This window comes from Saccostrea echinata, unplaced genomic scaffold, assembly GCF_033153115.1.
Source record: "Saccostrea echinata isolate AGI-Se365-2 ecotype Australia unplaced genomic scaffold, CSIRO_AGI_Sech_v1 ptg000037l, whole genome shotgun sequence".
In the NCBI taxonomy this organism is placed as follows: Eukaryota; Metazoa; Mollusca; class Bivalvia; order Ostreida; family Ostreidae; genus Saccostrea; species Saccostrea echinata.
The window spans coordinates 4,058,811-4,075,244 of NW_026889786.1; the positions used below are offsets into that span (position 1 = coordinate 4,058,811).

A 16,434-nucleotide genomic window follows, 5' to 3' on the forward strand; every position below is an offset into this window, starting at 1 on the left:
CCTCCTTCAGATAAAGTGTGATTGTTTAGTTTCCCATATTTATGTTTTAATATTTCATCTGGGTCGAAAAACTTTTTTTCAGAACTTTAATAATTTATGCAGCAGCCATATCTGCTTTTAAATGAAATATGGAGATAACGAACCGTATTCAAGCTCCAAGTCCATTCTAAAAATAATACAAATCTGGAGCAGAGCAAACACGGACTTCCAAAAACATCAGAGGTGGGATCAGCTGCCATGGAGGAGTGAGCAACCCCTGTCGACTGGTTACACCCGCCGTGTGCTCCTTGTCACGATCGGGAAAACGAAAAAATCTGTAGACAATTCAGTGTGTAAATAATGGCCTAACAATTAGTATGAAAAAACGTCAGTCAGCATTTGACTTAATGATAAGTTGCATTTGCTGAGAATTAAAGTCATTGTATCGACCATAAAATTTGCAAAATGATGACTTCAAACGAGACTGCTGATATCATTGTTTCATCAACTTGTTTGTCAATCGCTTGCCTCGTTTTAGAAATTGTTCATATGTAGAGCATGCTCTTGCGTATCGAAATAGGTAGGGGACAAAAACCCTATATGTAGGTGATAAAGCTATTTTGCTACATAAGTAAGGGAAGTCGACGATTGAAAAAAAATGAAATCATCACGTTTATCATAAAGCTTTGTTGTTCGGTTACATATACCATTAAAGTCTTTTTCTAGTAAAATATCCAAATGTGAAAACAGATGTGTCAGACGCTGTGGTATCTGTTATTTCAAGCTCACTGGGATATATCGAGTCGACATATGAATGGATGTAACTATGTTGTTAATTGATAATACGTCGTCGATATATCTAAAGTCGAGCTGAAGGCCATTGCAAGTGATTGAGGGTATCCTCTTGATGTTCAATAACAATTCGTAATTTTTATTTTCATCCTATGGATCAATCAGGAGTCGGAAAATGACATTTGGTTCCCAGAACTCCTCATACTTTCTACACAGTGGCTAAATCATATTTTGGAATATGGTTGGTGGTGTCCTGTAGATATACAGTCAGATTTCTTAATTTTCATTTTCATCCTTGGAACCACTGCGGAAAAGAAATTTTAAAAAACGGGGTTTTTTTTTACACAACGAGTATTTATGTGAATAATAGAATTACTATTGTAGCTTCTTTGCTAAAAACTTAGGTACGTAGGAGAGAAAATGTAGGGGCATATAATGCGGGAATTACTGTCCTAAGACAGCATCTACATGAGCAGTTTTATCTTTTTTGATTAACTTTTTCTTTTATTGTCATGTTTGTGGTGTGAGGTAATTTACATTCATGCCACAAGAATTTGTTAAAAGTTCCATTAGTTCTTATTCATAAATTTCGTGATGTAATGTCTAATAACATTGTGAAAAACAACAGAAAATTATGTAATCTGATTTCTCTTCTGCTTATTAATGGCCTGAAACAGCATGTAAACTGCAATAAATATACAAATCTAGCCAAAGCCGGATACTATGTTCAAAAGATTAGGAATGTCAATTTAATGTGCAGGCATTTAATGGGAAGTCTGTGATCAGTGATATGCCTACTGCACTCCCTGAACTACTAGATTCTATGGGGATATTCTGGACGTGATATTTAGTAATCATATACTGCAAATGGAATCTAATTAATTGGACGTGCTCACGGAGGGTGTGACCGGTCGACAGGGGATGCTTACTCTAAGTCACCTGATCCTGCCTCTGGTGTTTCAATAGGTCCGAGTTTGCCTGTACTCTGTTTGCATTATTTACTGGATCTAGGAGTTTGATCACTATTCTTCATCTTTAGTTGATATACATGTATTCAAATTACGTTTAATTTTTTAACATGAAACCTCAAGGTAAAAAAAGATCAGAGGTCCAGAGTATAACTGAATGTGATCTGATCTGATTGTTTAAACAAATTTTAAAATTCAATTTTGAAAAAAAAATCTGTTTTATGGTCTACAAATTGCTTCCTCTGACGCAGGTTCAAAGACAGTTCAAAAGCAGCAGAGAATGCATGAAGACAAGCCCAAACGTCAATGGGGTTGATTTGTAGATTGGATTTGTTTATCTTTGGATTTCGGCTGATATACGCAACGGTGACAAAAGGGTGTTTGCACTTCTGTTTAATATAAGGATTTCAAAGACGTTCAAACAAATAATTTATGTTCGAATGTTCACCCTTCCTAAGTGCTGAAATACGTATAAATATATAAAGCAATAAATATTTATTGAATACGTCACCTTATTTACGTTTGCTTAGGTACTTTAAAAATGTCTTCTAAAAGTATAAAAGACAGACTTCATTCATTAAATGTTCATTCACTTAGTAAATTTTGATCTTTATACCAGGAAAAATAAGAAAAAATCAATGTCTGGATCAGGAGGGGCTGTAGAAACAGACAGGAAGCTCAGTATGGTGTTCGATTCCCTGTTGGAACTAGAACATGAAAAACAACAAAGCTCTATTCTGGACAAGTCTTTCTTCGGAACAGTTTCTCCCAGAGGGGAAGATAATGGACGAAAAGAGATCATTCTCTCAATTACAAGAGAAAGCCTTCCTCCAGGATCAGAGTTATTACAAAAAGTGATGCGAGAGATTCAGTATCGTTCACAGGAATAATCAGAACGACGCATTACCCCCAATTATGACATTCATTGAGCGACCTTCCTCTTTGCCAAAGTTCAAAAAGAATTTAGTTAAAGAGAGTTTGAATCTTTGAGGATTTAATCAGCATTGAAAGGATCGTCTCTTTATTTTAAGAGTCTACTGTAGATAATTAGATCTCTGTGAATAGTTCAGGGGAGTTAAGATTTTCCAGCCACGTTAAAGATTCATCTGCGCGCGTTTGTGACAATGTATAGCTTTATATCATTAAGTGCGGTGTAAAACAAGTGCTGATATAAGGATACCAGTAGCAGAGACAGAGAACTATTGATCATATTGTACTTACTGATTTACAAATTTATTATGTTGTATGACTGCGTAATGTTTTATGACACTTTATTTACTGTAATAAACAGCTTCTGAAAGTGCTTCCTAATCATTTTTTGGAGCTTAAAACACAGATGTAGAAATTAATGATGGTTCTGTGTACGGTTGTACATGTACATCTATATGACGCCTTAGATGAATTTTTTTGAAAGGGAATTGGTCTGTAACTTTGCACATTTTTACTGTGATTGCAGATAAAACAAAAGCAATATTATGTATGAAAAATAACTTTCACGGGAAATGTACATTATTTTCTTGTGCGTAGATCCATGAATTCCAGATACATTGCTCCAGGGCGGGGCGGGTGTTTCCACCTTACTAAAAACGGAAATTTAACCCAAAAATTGTGGACGGGGTTTCCAAGTTATGTTACTGTACTGTTCAATAGCCCCGTAAATTCCAGGGATGCTGTAGGTGGGGTCCGGACCCCATGCACCCTTCAGATCCGTTCGTGACATTACACAGGCATGTTGATTAACAAAGAATTTATGAATATTTATTAATGACAAGCAACAATGAATAGGTAAAACTTGCTGAACAGCCACGCTTAAATGGTGTTTAATGAAACCTTTTTAAAAATTCCATTACTGTAATATATATATTTAATATTTGGCAACGTTTTGGTGATGAGTAAATATTGATTGTTCCCTGTTTGTTGCTAGAAGTGCCGATGTCGCAGAACTGATATTTATCAAGTTTCCATTAAAATCTTAGGTTCTAAATCTGTGATTTTTAGAATCACTGTTATTGAATTAAGGTATATGAAATCTGTGAGTCAATAAACTAGAGGTTAAGATTAATCTTTCCCATTGTTAAAGATTCGTAAAATTAAGTGTATTGGAAAGTAGCATCACACGCCACTGAGTGATTAATATTTTTGAGAGATGTGTATTTTCTGATCACTAATTATTTTCCCGTCATCTGTTCATCAGACTACAAGTATGAAACCTTTTGTATATTTCAAAGTTGATGCTATGAAGAAGTATTCATTTTAAAAAGTAATACAAACAATTCTATTTTGAGATTATTTTATTTGTTTGAGCTCGTCAACATTAAGTATACATTTTCACTTGATACATGTACTAATTACATGTAATACAGCAATAGGTATAGGCGGCGGAAAGGGGAAAAGTCATATTGAAAAATAACAAACAGATACGTGTTTTATAATTTAAATGACCACAAAAACTGCATAATTATCAGATGTTTTTGCAAAACAAATACACATAAAAGCAAAATTACGGATCCGATAAATTTAGTGAATTAATGAACTTCAGTGAATGCAAAACGAAAGATTATTATCCATCTCAAAAAGGTAAACGAAGCACAGAAACATAAAATACGTGTAGTTATAAAACGATTTTAATTTGTACTTTTTATTCATAAGAAACTTCACATCTACAGTCCCTAACATTACAGGTTTATATCGACGACTGAATGTATATCTCCATGCATAGTGGCAGCGTGTAGTTTAAATTAAATCTTGCCTGTATTTTGCGATGTAGAGAGTTGAGACCACAGACACTTGTTTCGTATGTATTGAGGTAATTTTCAAAGAATAAACGAGTGGTTTTCAATAATGAGGTTCGAGAAAGGACGACGTCTGGAACGATTTATTTGAAAAGAAAAAAAGACTTTCAAAGCAAACTATGTCATGTTGAAGTAGGTTAATGATTGATAAATTAATAAAATACGAGCTTGAAGTGAGATGCCTGAAATTGAGTCAGGTACCTCGTGGAAAGAGAACGGAGGGGATGCCCTGTATACGAAACAAGTTAAAAGTGATTGGAAAATAGGAAACCTACATTAAAAATTCTTGGTAAATGATTATAACAGTGGAGTTAGTATATACGTTCCTGGATATAGATATTAAGGTAGTATGAGTGCAGTTATTAGCTCCGCCTTCTGCTTTTTGATTTGATTCGTCAAAACCCCTGCGTAATACCTAATTACTCGTTGAACTTTTACAATGTACATTTAATTTTGAACTTTCTTTCGCTCTTTTTCATTTCTTTCTTTTATTCGCCGACCCCCTGGGAGTTGATTAAAAAAAAGTATTATGCAGGGCTTTTGACGAACCGCTGTTCAATCAAATTGCAGTTGGCGAAGCTACTCATGCTACCCTTTTAATTATACCCTTATAACAAGAATTCTTAATATAGGTTTCCAAGCACAGGCACTTATTTCGTATACCTGGCGCCCCATTCTTTCATGAACTTCCGGTTAGGGTTATAGTGAACGATAAAACCAATGACGTCGGAATGAAAAGATCTGGAAATCTCTGGTTTTATCGTTCAGTATAACCCTGGCAGGAAGTTGATGCATCTTCTGTCTCGTCTTTAAAATTATGTTGAGATAGTTTCTGAGGAGTAAATGAGTAGTTTACAATGAAGAGGCTCAACGCCAGGATCGACTGTTCAAAAGAAAAAAATCTTCTGATGCGAACTATATTATGTTAAAGTAAGCTAAGATTGATAAATCAAGAAAATTCAAGCATGACAAATTTAGGAAATTCAAGCTTGATCGGTAGAGCTTAAAATGAGTTAGGTAACTTGTTAAAAGAGAACTTGTAAGAAACAAGTGCCTATATTTCCAACTCTCTACAGCACCAATTATAGGCAAGATTTAATCGACACCACATCATAGATGCATCCACCAAAAAGAGATACTGTATGTGTACTTTAAAAAGCGGGCTTCATATTTTAGCGGCTTTGGCGCAGACAAAGATGCGCTAATTTATGAATACCGCTAAGAAATCATTTATATATACAATATATGTGTAGCGCTAATTCATGATAACGCCAACAACTCCATACCCAGTGATGCGCTAAAATTTGAATACGCCAATTAATGTACACTAACAGTACATTCAGTCGTTGATGTAAACCTGTAATGTCTGGGACTGTAGATATGAAGTTTCTTACGAATAATTAATACAAATTAAAATCTATTCATAAGTACATAATTATTTTGTGTTTATGTGCTTCTTTGATTTTACTCCGCCCCCCAACCAATCAGCTTTGACAAGGTTGGCCAATAAGCGAGGGCATTGCTTAACGAGGTTCGCTCCTGAGCTTTTGAGCAGATTTATATCTTAACCTATGTTTTAAGAATTCTGCATAATGTTTTAATTCTTGCAATAAAGTTGGATTCTACAATGCCAATTAAACTGTGTTCATTTAAAAATCCATGATTAAATTCCATACCAAAAGCATTGAGAGAGGAACTATATTTTGTGGCGGAAGGTTTTTTTTAGAAGAAAATGATCATTTTTTTCTCTTTCGAAGTATTTAAAGTATGTTAAGTTTTGATTCCTATTTTTACATGCAGACTACACACAGAGTTATTTTGTGCAGTGAACTGTTTTATATTGATCCTAAATTATATAATAAATAAACTGTCATGAATTCTATCATCATATTTGATAAATATAGCAAATATATTGTGAAAATCAAGAAAAAAATATCCCTATTTTAAGCTTAAAATTAGCACTATTTTAGTAATATCTAAAAATTAACATCACAGACCCCCACTTTTTATTTTCTTTTCTACATATATAAGATATTTTTAACCATTCTTCTTAAATTCAGTAAAATGTCATTACTTTCAAATGATTTTTTTGCTTGTTAAAATTCTAATGCCAGAAAAATGAAATTTTTTGAGTGCAAAAATGTCAAATAATTGAACATGCGGAGTAATTTGAAATTTTTTTCATTGTCACAAATTTTAATGTGTCTATTCAAGATGAAATAGGACTGTGATTGTTCCCATAATTTATTTGAATAAAAAATATTGGAGGGAAAACTTTAAAAATTGATTTATGTGTAAGATGTATTTATAGTGCAAAAAGGTCAAACTAAATGCTCTGTAGCGCCAAAAGAAGCGCATTGACCCCCGATTTTTGTTTTGATTTTTAATTCAGCTATGTGTATAAATTCTAAAAATATACTTGATAAAAAATTCTCATTACTTTTGATGGCAGGATCCAACCTCCTTAACGCCGTTAGGAACGTTCAATTTAGTGAAGATCAAAAGAAGCAGGTCATTGATTTTGTTTGTGTGCTTGTTTAACGTCCCTTTTGAGAAATTTTCACTCATATTGAGACACCACCATGTGCCAGTGGATGGCTGCAAATTTTAGACCTATACTCGGCACACTCAGGGCCATTTAGCAGTGAGTCTGGGTTCTTCTTCGATCCAGCACCTACTGCGACACGGGACCTCGGTTTATACGGTCTAATCCGAGGGTCTCCACGTCCCGCAGTGGGATTCGAACCTACGACGTAAGGATCAACTCCTAACTCTACGACTCTTAGAGCAAACGCTCTAATTACTGCGCCACTCGGGCGACAATTAACAGGTTATTGAAATGAGTCGTATCTTTGCATAAAAACAAGACGAACCACTTTCAAGTAATACTCTACAAATGATTTTACATGCACAACAGACTTATTGCCAAATAAATGAAGATAAAAAATCAAGATAAACTGCATCTCAACAAAGATACTATTTTATAAACGCGTGAGGAACAAACATAACAAGCTAATTCAGAGAATCCGTGTCCAGTGCTTAAGGAGAAAAAAAACCTATAGACAGAGTGATGTACCTTCGTAGAAGTCGGTTTTTGTGCCAAATTATATTAAAACCAGACAAAAACCTTAGGAGGATTAGCGTTTCGAAAGTATTTTCAAAGGAAATTTCTACTTCTAGTAACCATAGCATCAATGTTCAATGAAATCAAAAACCGATAAACAGAATAATGGATCTGAGAGTAGTCTAATTGTGCGCCAAGTTATATTGAAATCAGACCAAAACGGCGATGGAGAAGCTTTTTGAAACACAGGACGAAAGACCATCTTTAAGCAATCGCTTAATGGCGGCTTACTGGTAGCTTAATGGTGGCTTATAGAAGTTAATTCCTTTAAGCCACCATTAAGCCACCATTAAGCTGCAGCTTCTAGGTGCTTAATGTCCAAACTTCATTAAGCTACCATTAAGCCACCTTTAAGCAAAAAGTTTGAAGTTGTTTCAGTATCATTTCCGCAAATACTTATTCAATTCCTAATTTTTTCTCGCTATTTCTAACATCTTTGTCAATGCGTATAAACTCGGGAACTGAGAACAGCTTCATCAAATGCCTTAAAATTTACGCTCCCTAAAATCAGTTTGTTTGAATACTTGTTTTAAAATTATTTTTATCCATAAATACATATTATATATTAATTTTAAAAAAAATCACATATTTTTCTTTCGTGTTTGGAGAGCCACGTTCCACTGCCGAATTCATAGGAAATGTAATTATAATCAGTGTACAGTATATCGACTAGTTAGACAATAGACCTTAATTAGGTGTCCCCACCAGTCCCCGGTCAATTAACAGGAAACTATACACGGAAACGTACAGTGATAGATTTTGATGATCTATTTTTTACAAAACTTAAAATTTATGCAAGCATATAACAAATTAGAAATTATGATTGTACACAAAAAGACAATTATTTTGATACCCATAATGATATAAAAAGAATTAAAACTGAAGATATGTTACAAAAATATTTTATAGCTTAATTGTTACGCAAAGATTGTGAAAAATCGTAAATATCCGCAGCATATTTATAAGAACTATAATCTGTTTTTTTTTTTTCCAATCGTTCTCTTTCGATGATATATTCCTTTTTAATAACAAAATTTTGTTATATCTGTGGAATTTCAAACTTTTCATGCTTATAAATCGGCGAATAACAGAACGAGGAATTCAGTTACTTAAAATCAAAAAGTTGTTTCACACCAGCACATCGAACTCCGGTCCACGGTTAAGAAATATTAACGTAATATAAAACTTCATCAAAATTTCTTTTTAGAAATATATACATATATATAAATATAATTATTCGTATTATTGATTAATAAATATAAACATCAGGAAAAAAAATACATGTACGGTACCTGTAACCATTCCAAACAAATTTTGTTAAAAATAAAGGTTTTATATTTCATTTCAATTTCAACAGCTTCGATAGCTCAGTAGTTAAAGCGTTCGCCCTCCAATCGAAAGGTCTTTTTTTTCATTTATTTTTTTTTTTTTAATTTTCTTTCTTTTACATTATTTTCGCTGAATTAACAAATGTATAAACTCGACATTTATAATTTTTGTGAAGAAATCATTATGAAAATAATATTTAACCCGTAAAAGCAGTTTTATCGACTGCGTAATGGTGACTTAATGGTGGCTTAAAGGTGGTTTAATGGTAGCTTAATGGAGTTTGGACATTAAGCACCTATAAGTCTGGCTTAATGGTGGCTTAATGGTGACTTAATGATTGTCTAGAAGCTACCATTAAGCACCTATAAGCCACCATTAAGCTACCTTTAAGCATCCATTAAGGACTTTGAGATGGCTTAATGGTTACTTAATGGTGGTGTATTTATTACTTATATGTAGCTTAAAGGTGCTTAATGGTGACTTAAAGACAACCATTAAACCATCATTAAGGACCTATAAGCCACCATTAAGCCAAACTTAAAGGAAGTGTTTCATCTTGTGAAAGTATTTTACAGAAATTTCGATTTTAAGTGACCATGGCAACACCGTTCATTGAAATCAAAAACCGAGGAATTTTAGTGTAGTCTGCTTGTGTGCTAAGTTATATTGAAATCAGACACAAAAAACTGTACGAGGAAAAGGGTTTTCAATTAATTCACAGAAAGAATGGGTGGACTTAATTGGCCAGAAAAAATGCCGTAAATTAATGTTTCATAAAATGTTTATTTCTTTCCATCATATAAATCCCCGATATCTTTACCGTGTATTCATGGTACATATGTGGATTTAAAACGCTTTTTTCGATGTAAACTAATTAATTATCGAAGGCATGGCGCCTGAAGATTTCTTGAATATCAATAGATAATCAGAGTCACACGTTTTTCATCGTCTGAATACATAGTCAGCGCATGTTTGTCGGCTGTTCTTATGAAAACTGTAGTTGTATATTGAACAAAATAATATATTAAAAGGAGAAGAGCCGACAAACGTGCGCTCACACTAAATTTAATTTTAAAAAAAACATATACCGGTGAAGGGACTAAATTTTGACCTTTACTCGGCACTTACCGCCATTGAGCAGTGAGGAATCTTTATCGTGCAAACGCCTGCCGTGACACGGGGCCTCGGTTTTTAATGTCTCATCCGAAGGACCCGCAACTTTCACTTCAAAGTGCCGAGCGCATGGCGAAGGAACAGTTGCTACCCATTTTTCATCGACTTAGGTCAGTCGCGGCCGAGATTCGAACTCACGCCCTACCGACTGAGCTACCGTTCAAAACCTGATAAATAGAATGATGTATCTTTGTGTAGTCTACTTGTGTGCCAAGATATATTGAAATTAGACCAAAATTGTATGAGTTGTAGCGTTGAAAAATTGTTTACAGACGGACAGACAGGCGAACGGACAGCTTACTTTCGCTCAAGCTCTTCTGGTCTCTGACCAGTAAAGATAAAAACGGCATTTTTCTTTTAAAAAAACCTAGTTCCACGAACTACTCATATTTTTTGCATTAACCAACAGTTACTCATCTTTTGGAATATCATTGATGGAGTCCTTTCCATGAGCTATAAGGTTTCAGAATTTTTGTTTTCATCCTGAGGGCGGTTGGGCTGTTTAAAAACGATGTCGCGTCAAACCTTACGACGTAAACATACAATGTAGGTGTTCTTTCGCGGAGAGCCCTGCACTAGAATTGAATGTCACAGGTCTTTTGGACGAGACGTGAGGTCCCGTGCCGAGTAAAGGTCTAAATTAACAAGAAGTTAGTCACCCCTTTAACGTCACGACAACCAAAATACCACGGAGTATAAAGGTTTAATTAGAAAACCTTGCATTTTACTTATAAATAGTTATAGTAATGAAAAACATTTGGCGAATACCAGAATGCAAACGTTTATGATTGTAAAAAATGAAATGTAGAAACTCATACATGGTAAAGTATATTTTGTAGTTATTGATAGATTTCCATATGTGGGAAAAATACTTGATACACAAATACACTCGTCCCTTAGCAAACTAAATTCATTACAGCGTTTCTCTACTATATACTACTTATTACCTAAGTACAGTGATGGCGGAATAGAGAAAACACTATAATGATACAATTAATCCGCGATTTATTAGTGCCCGCTATATACTATATAAATGTACAACTACAATAATGACGGAGCTGACAGAGACACGTCTGTACTCTGCAGCAGATAACAGAAAAAGAGAGTGAGGATAGGTACACGTCACGACAGGTGCGTGTCGTGTACCACGTGATCTGAGGTAGCGGGGCAATCCGTGCCCAGCACCTTCAGACCACTACATTCCTCCCTATTTTGAAAAAGGGCGTCCCAGCCCGTTAAAATGGGACAAACTATAATGTACATAAAATATAACAATTAAATCCTAGCAGGGCCTAACACATTAAAAACAATTATACATAATCAATTGCATATCAATGTCCACAATAAAACTATAAAATTAATAAAAATTAACAATTAATAATATCACAGTTCACAGGATACATGTCGTCAGTCTGGTCCTGGGCATCCCTCTTCCGAGTCCGCTCGGGTCCATCGTTGTCTCCCTCATCAGGTGGTCCTCCGGTGACATCTTCGGTCGGCACTTCCGGATCCAGACATCCGAGCCCAGGACAGACATGATATCTAGCTTGATATTACGTCCGCGACTTCGTCGCGAACGACCTATCCTGGAACTGGTTCCAGTTCATCGTCCCTGGAACATCGGGCTACATAAATCCCAGGAACATCACGCTAACTGGATCTATAATAAGATCAGGGCAAGATCCCTTCATAATTAAAAAGATCTGCTTCCCTAGCAGTAAGAACAAACATATATACAAGTTGCTGTCCTTTAAAAAAGGACTGCAATACGTGGACCATATGCATGTGTTTCTAAACGAAATTCAAAGAAAGTTCCTAGATTTAGTGATTTTACAAAGGTGTAATTAATTTTTTTGTTGTTGTAATTTTCATCGTTATTTAAGTCTGCTTAATTAGTCTGTAATGATAAAAAAAAATCATGACCTTGAAATGATATGAATATGAAATGTTCCTCTACATGTAAGTATCTATCACAATTGTAATGTAGCCTTTAAAATTAACAACAGAATTAAGAGGCTTTAAAAGCGTACAGGTATCGTAATCTCCTTGGCGGATCCAAGGAGGGGATTCGGGTGTTGGAACCCCCTTTATTTTTGCAGAAAGAAGAAGAGAGAATGTTTTTTTTTTTGTAGTATATTTTTACATCTAGTATTTTCAATAAAATAAGTTCTTCAATCTCTACCCTTTCTGCTCTCTAGATAGAGTTTTGCTTATTGCTTTCCTCCGTGTACCTTCACAATCCCTGCCCCGGGCCTCGACCACCCACGAGTAACATGGAAGATTTCACTTTGATATCATCGGAGGATTCTAGCGAACGTACGGCTATGCCATTTTTGGACCATCTTCTAAAGTAACCAACTTTAAGAAGTGTGCATAAAAAGTCATGAAAGGGAGTATCCATAAGAGAATATATATCTCCTTATATTATGGGCATATTTTAATCAATGAAGAGAAAGGTTCAAAATGTCCCCGTAGTATGTTGAGGAGGGGGGCTCACTTTTTCTTTAAAAAAATCTTTTGTCATAATTTGACTTGGAAGCTTCCCCGCACTTTTTGTTGCGGGAAGGTTCAAAATACAGAAAATCAAATATTTAAAAGAAATCAAAATGTACCAAAAAGTAAGACGAAGTCCCCCCCCCCCCCGGAAATAGGATTTTACAGGGAGGTGCACAGGTTCTAATTTATTTTTTTATTTCTGCTTGTCAACTCTTTTTGGAGGTTACCCCCTTTGAAACCGTTGCTACGGGCTTGAATGTAAGTGCCCGCGGTTTGACCTAGAACCCCCCCCTTTTTTTCAAAACTCTGTATAGGAGCACTAGAGGGTCTCCACACTAAAAGGTCTCGCGTTACCTAAAACGATGCTAGGTTATCGATTAACTCGATCAATTTAAAAAAAAACACATAAAAGATTAATTTTGTGTTTGTGTGTGTGTTTTTTTCTCAGTCTCTTCTTAAATAACGGAATGGTTAATATGCCACACCTGCAATCATAACTTTTCGGCAAAACAACGTATTTTTCCGAGCTCGGCAGAAGGTGTGAGTAGATGCGATTGACAATCTCATCGCACGTGTGTAGACCTAGGCTATTTGGTCTTGCAAGCACAGGTGTGTGCAGTGTTTGCTAGTGATGCTTAGACTGGAGACAGTATTTGCTATAGACATGAGGAACTATACACCAGTTTCATAACATGTGCATTTTTTTTCTAGTGAAAATTGGAGTAAATTAAAAGTCTAATATCTTGGATATGGGGGTAACCAATATCTATTCTTGTTACAACGACCGTCAATGCTGGTACAGGTTAACCTTTCGTTAACATTTTCTACAATAATCTGCCTACTTTGATTGATTGTACTTTCATAGCAAAATTGTTAAATTTTATTCCCGATTGGCCTATAGTTTTGTAATTTAAAAAAATCGTGTTATTTCGATGCATGTAATACATAACGGCTGGGACTTGACATCTGTACTAAACTTATACGGAAGATATCCTGTCATTGGAAAGATAGATGATACACGTGTCGAACAGATCTGTAGTACGCAGAATTTTTTTTTTATGTTTCTCCCTCTCCGGAAAAGGCCTGTTGCAATGTTTTTCCATTTGGGGGAGTCTCCCCCACATGAAAAAACATTGCTACAGGCCTTTATCAAGCTATATTTGGATTACTGTCAATCAAATTATTTTGCGAACCTTGATGCACAAAACTAATGCCGGTAAATATCGTAAAGACTATCTTTAAAAACCTTGTGACTTTAATTCAACATGTTCAAGCTGTTAAGCTCTCTCTATAAGTTCTTCCTACTTATTTAAAATGCTTGTACCATAGAATTTAGTTTATATATAAGGATATATGTATTATAGAGAAATTAGATCTCGGTACCGAAGAATACATAAATACGATGTGCAGATTTTAGAGCGAGGTTTCCCAACGATTGGCATATTCTAATTCGAAAAGGGCGAATTGTTCTAAGGGCACGTTGTCTTAGAGACGAACTCTCTAGCATTCTCGCGCATGCGTAGCCTGACGTAAGCCCATGGCATCCGGTTTAACCCCACTTATATATTTTCTGCGTGGACCTCAGGGTTCACGCAATCTCGCTAGCAAACAGCTATACATGGTTCCGCACCCTTGCGGAATCCTAACCTAGGGATTGCTAACACTGACGGGACTGCATTCGGGGCAAGTATATTGAGGTACTAATTCAGCATAATCCTCACTTATACCCACACACCTGGGATGAAACCAGTCCCGGCAACTGTCGCACTGGACTTTCAAACCATTAGGGTTAGACTGAAGGCACACACAATACTGTCTAGATTTAGTCCCCTTAGTGACTTTCGGTCTATTGGGCGTACTGGGCCTATTTGGTTGGTTTGACCTCTTTCCCTTACCCGTTTCCAGGTACCCAGCTATGGACCTATTTGTTCCGCTGGCTGCGGGTATACTCTAGTCTTTCCTTACTCCTTGGGTCCCCAGGACTTATCCCTGAACCCGTGGCCCCCAGCGGCTGAGCTACATCACTCGTAGGAGAACTAACTCGGTCTCGGTCTGCGGATTCTCCAGACAACCTACTTTTATATGATACTAGCCATTTCGGGAGTTGTCTAGACTCGGCACATTTTCAACTTGTCATGGTGCATGACCTTGACTTCTCTCCGAGACTAAACAACAAATACTGTGTCGAACTTTGCTTCGGTTATGATACCTGGACCCTTCCAGATAGATTCAACTTTCTTTCCCGCATTGCGGCGCCAATACACCAAATCTCCGACCTTGAACTTACGAGTACAGATCTTAATGTCGTGCGACCTTTTCATTGCCTTCTGTGCGACCTTCAGTTTCTTACGGGCAATGTCATGCGCGCTCTGCACGTTCTGTTCCAGATCACGTACATATCTGTCAACCTCACCCTCCTCCCCATTTTGAAAAGACTCCGAAGGGGGTGGTAAAAACACCAAGGTTGCTGGTATGTTAACTTCTCTACCCAGCATTAGACGATTCGGAGTATATCCGTTGTGGCGATTCACCGCCGACCGCAATGCCCCAGCCAGTGGACCCAAAAACCTATCGCATGTCTTGGGCTGACCATCAATGTAGCAGCGGACCGCATCCATTAAGGTGCGGTTGTACCGTTCTACTTGGCCATTCCCGGAAGGTCTGTATGGTGTGGTCCGGGCCTTATGAATACCTAACATTGTACATATTTTACAGAAAAGCTCACTTTCAAAATTACGGCCCTGATCTGTAAAAATTTCATAAGGATAGCCAAATCGCGAAAAGAAATGGCTGACCTGGCCGTGACCTCCGCTGTTTGAGACGGGAGCGGAATGCACTCAACCCACTTGGTAAAGTTATCTACCATCATGAGTATATACTCATTTCCGCTATCTGATCGGGGTAGTGGCCCAAGAAAGTCTAAGTGCACTCTCTCCATCGGGCTTCCGGCCTGGTAGCTTTTCATTTCCGATTTATTCGGCAAAGAACCCCTCTTATTCCGGGCACAAATGTCGCATGTCCTGACATATAACTTAATGTCCTTGACCATCCGCCACCAATAGAACTGCTGTTTAAGTCTTTCTTTAGTTCTTTGTATACCCTGGTGACCGGACGACGGAATGTCATGACATAAGTGCATGACCTCGGGCCTAAGACCCCTCGGAACTAAGAATCTACAAGGCATATCCGAGTTTTCCGGTTCTCGCCAAATAACACCTGTCTCGTCCTGTGTAAAACAGTCTCTTTCCAGAATATAACATTTCTCTTCCGGACTACAGATAATCATGTCACTTGCGGTAGGTAAACTCCCAAACTCTAAGTACTGCCTCAGGTAAACCATGGCCTCATCTGATTTCTGTTTATGAGCCATATCTGCGGGACTGGGACTGTAAGATGATAGGGAAATTCCCGCAGCGTCAAGCTGAGATCTGAGATACTTGACAAACTGGAGGCTTCACATCCTCAATCTCGGGACTTAAACTCGACACCCCATTGACAGCGATTTCAAAACTCGGAAGTTCCGGGGCACCTGCTGTCAACGGAACGTCTTCCCAAGTACTTGTCACAATGGCCTGACGGAGAGTAGGATCTAACATCTCATAATTACCCCCCTCAGCGGACTGAATCTTCGCTCTAACAGGCGATTCCCCAAAGAGCTTGGATAGTGGAATTACATCGTCAATTTCGGTATAAAAGTCATGCCAACGCTCATGTGCTCGGCGGCAGTACCTGCATCCGCCACATGGCAAATCTTCGACTCTGATTTTAGTAGAGTAACTCT

The 16,434-nt window shown here is 36.8% G+C and overlaps 1 long non-coding RNA gene across 1 annotated transcript; it reads left to right on the forward strand.

The window, feature by feature from the left end:
• The first annotated feature begins 1,521 nt into the window (after positions 1-1,521).
• Positions 1,522-2,998, forward strand: LOC133200268 (uncharacterized). Its single transcript, XR_009722908.1, has 3 exons — positions 1,522-1,737; positions 1,991-2,105; positions 2,359-2,998. It is a non-coding gene; the product is annotated as an uncharacterized LOC133200268 (long non-coding RNA).
• The last annotated feature ends 13,436 nt before the right edge of the window (positions 2,999-16,434 follow it).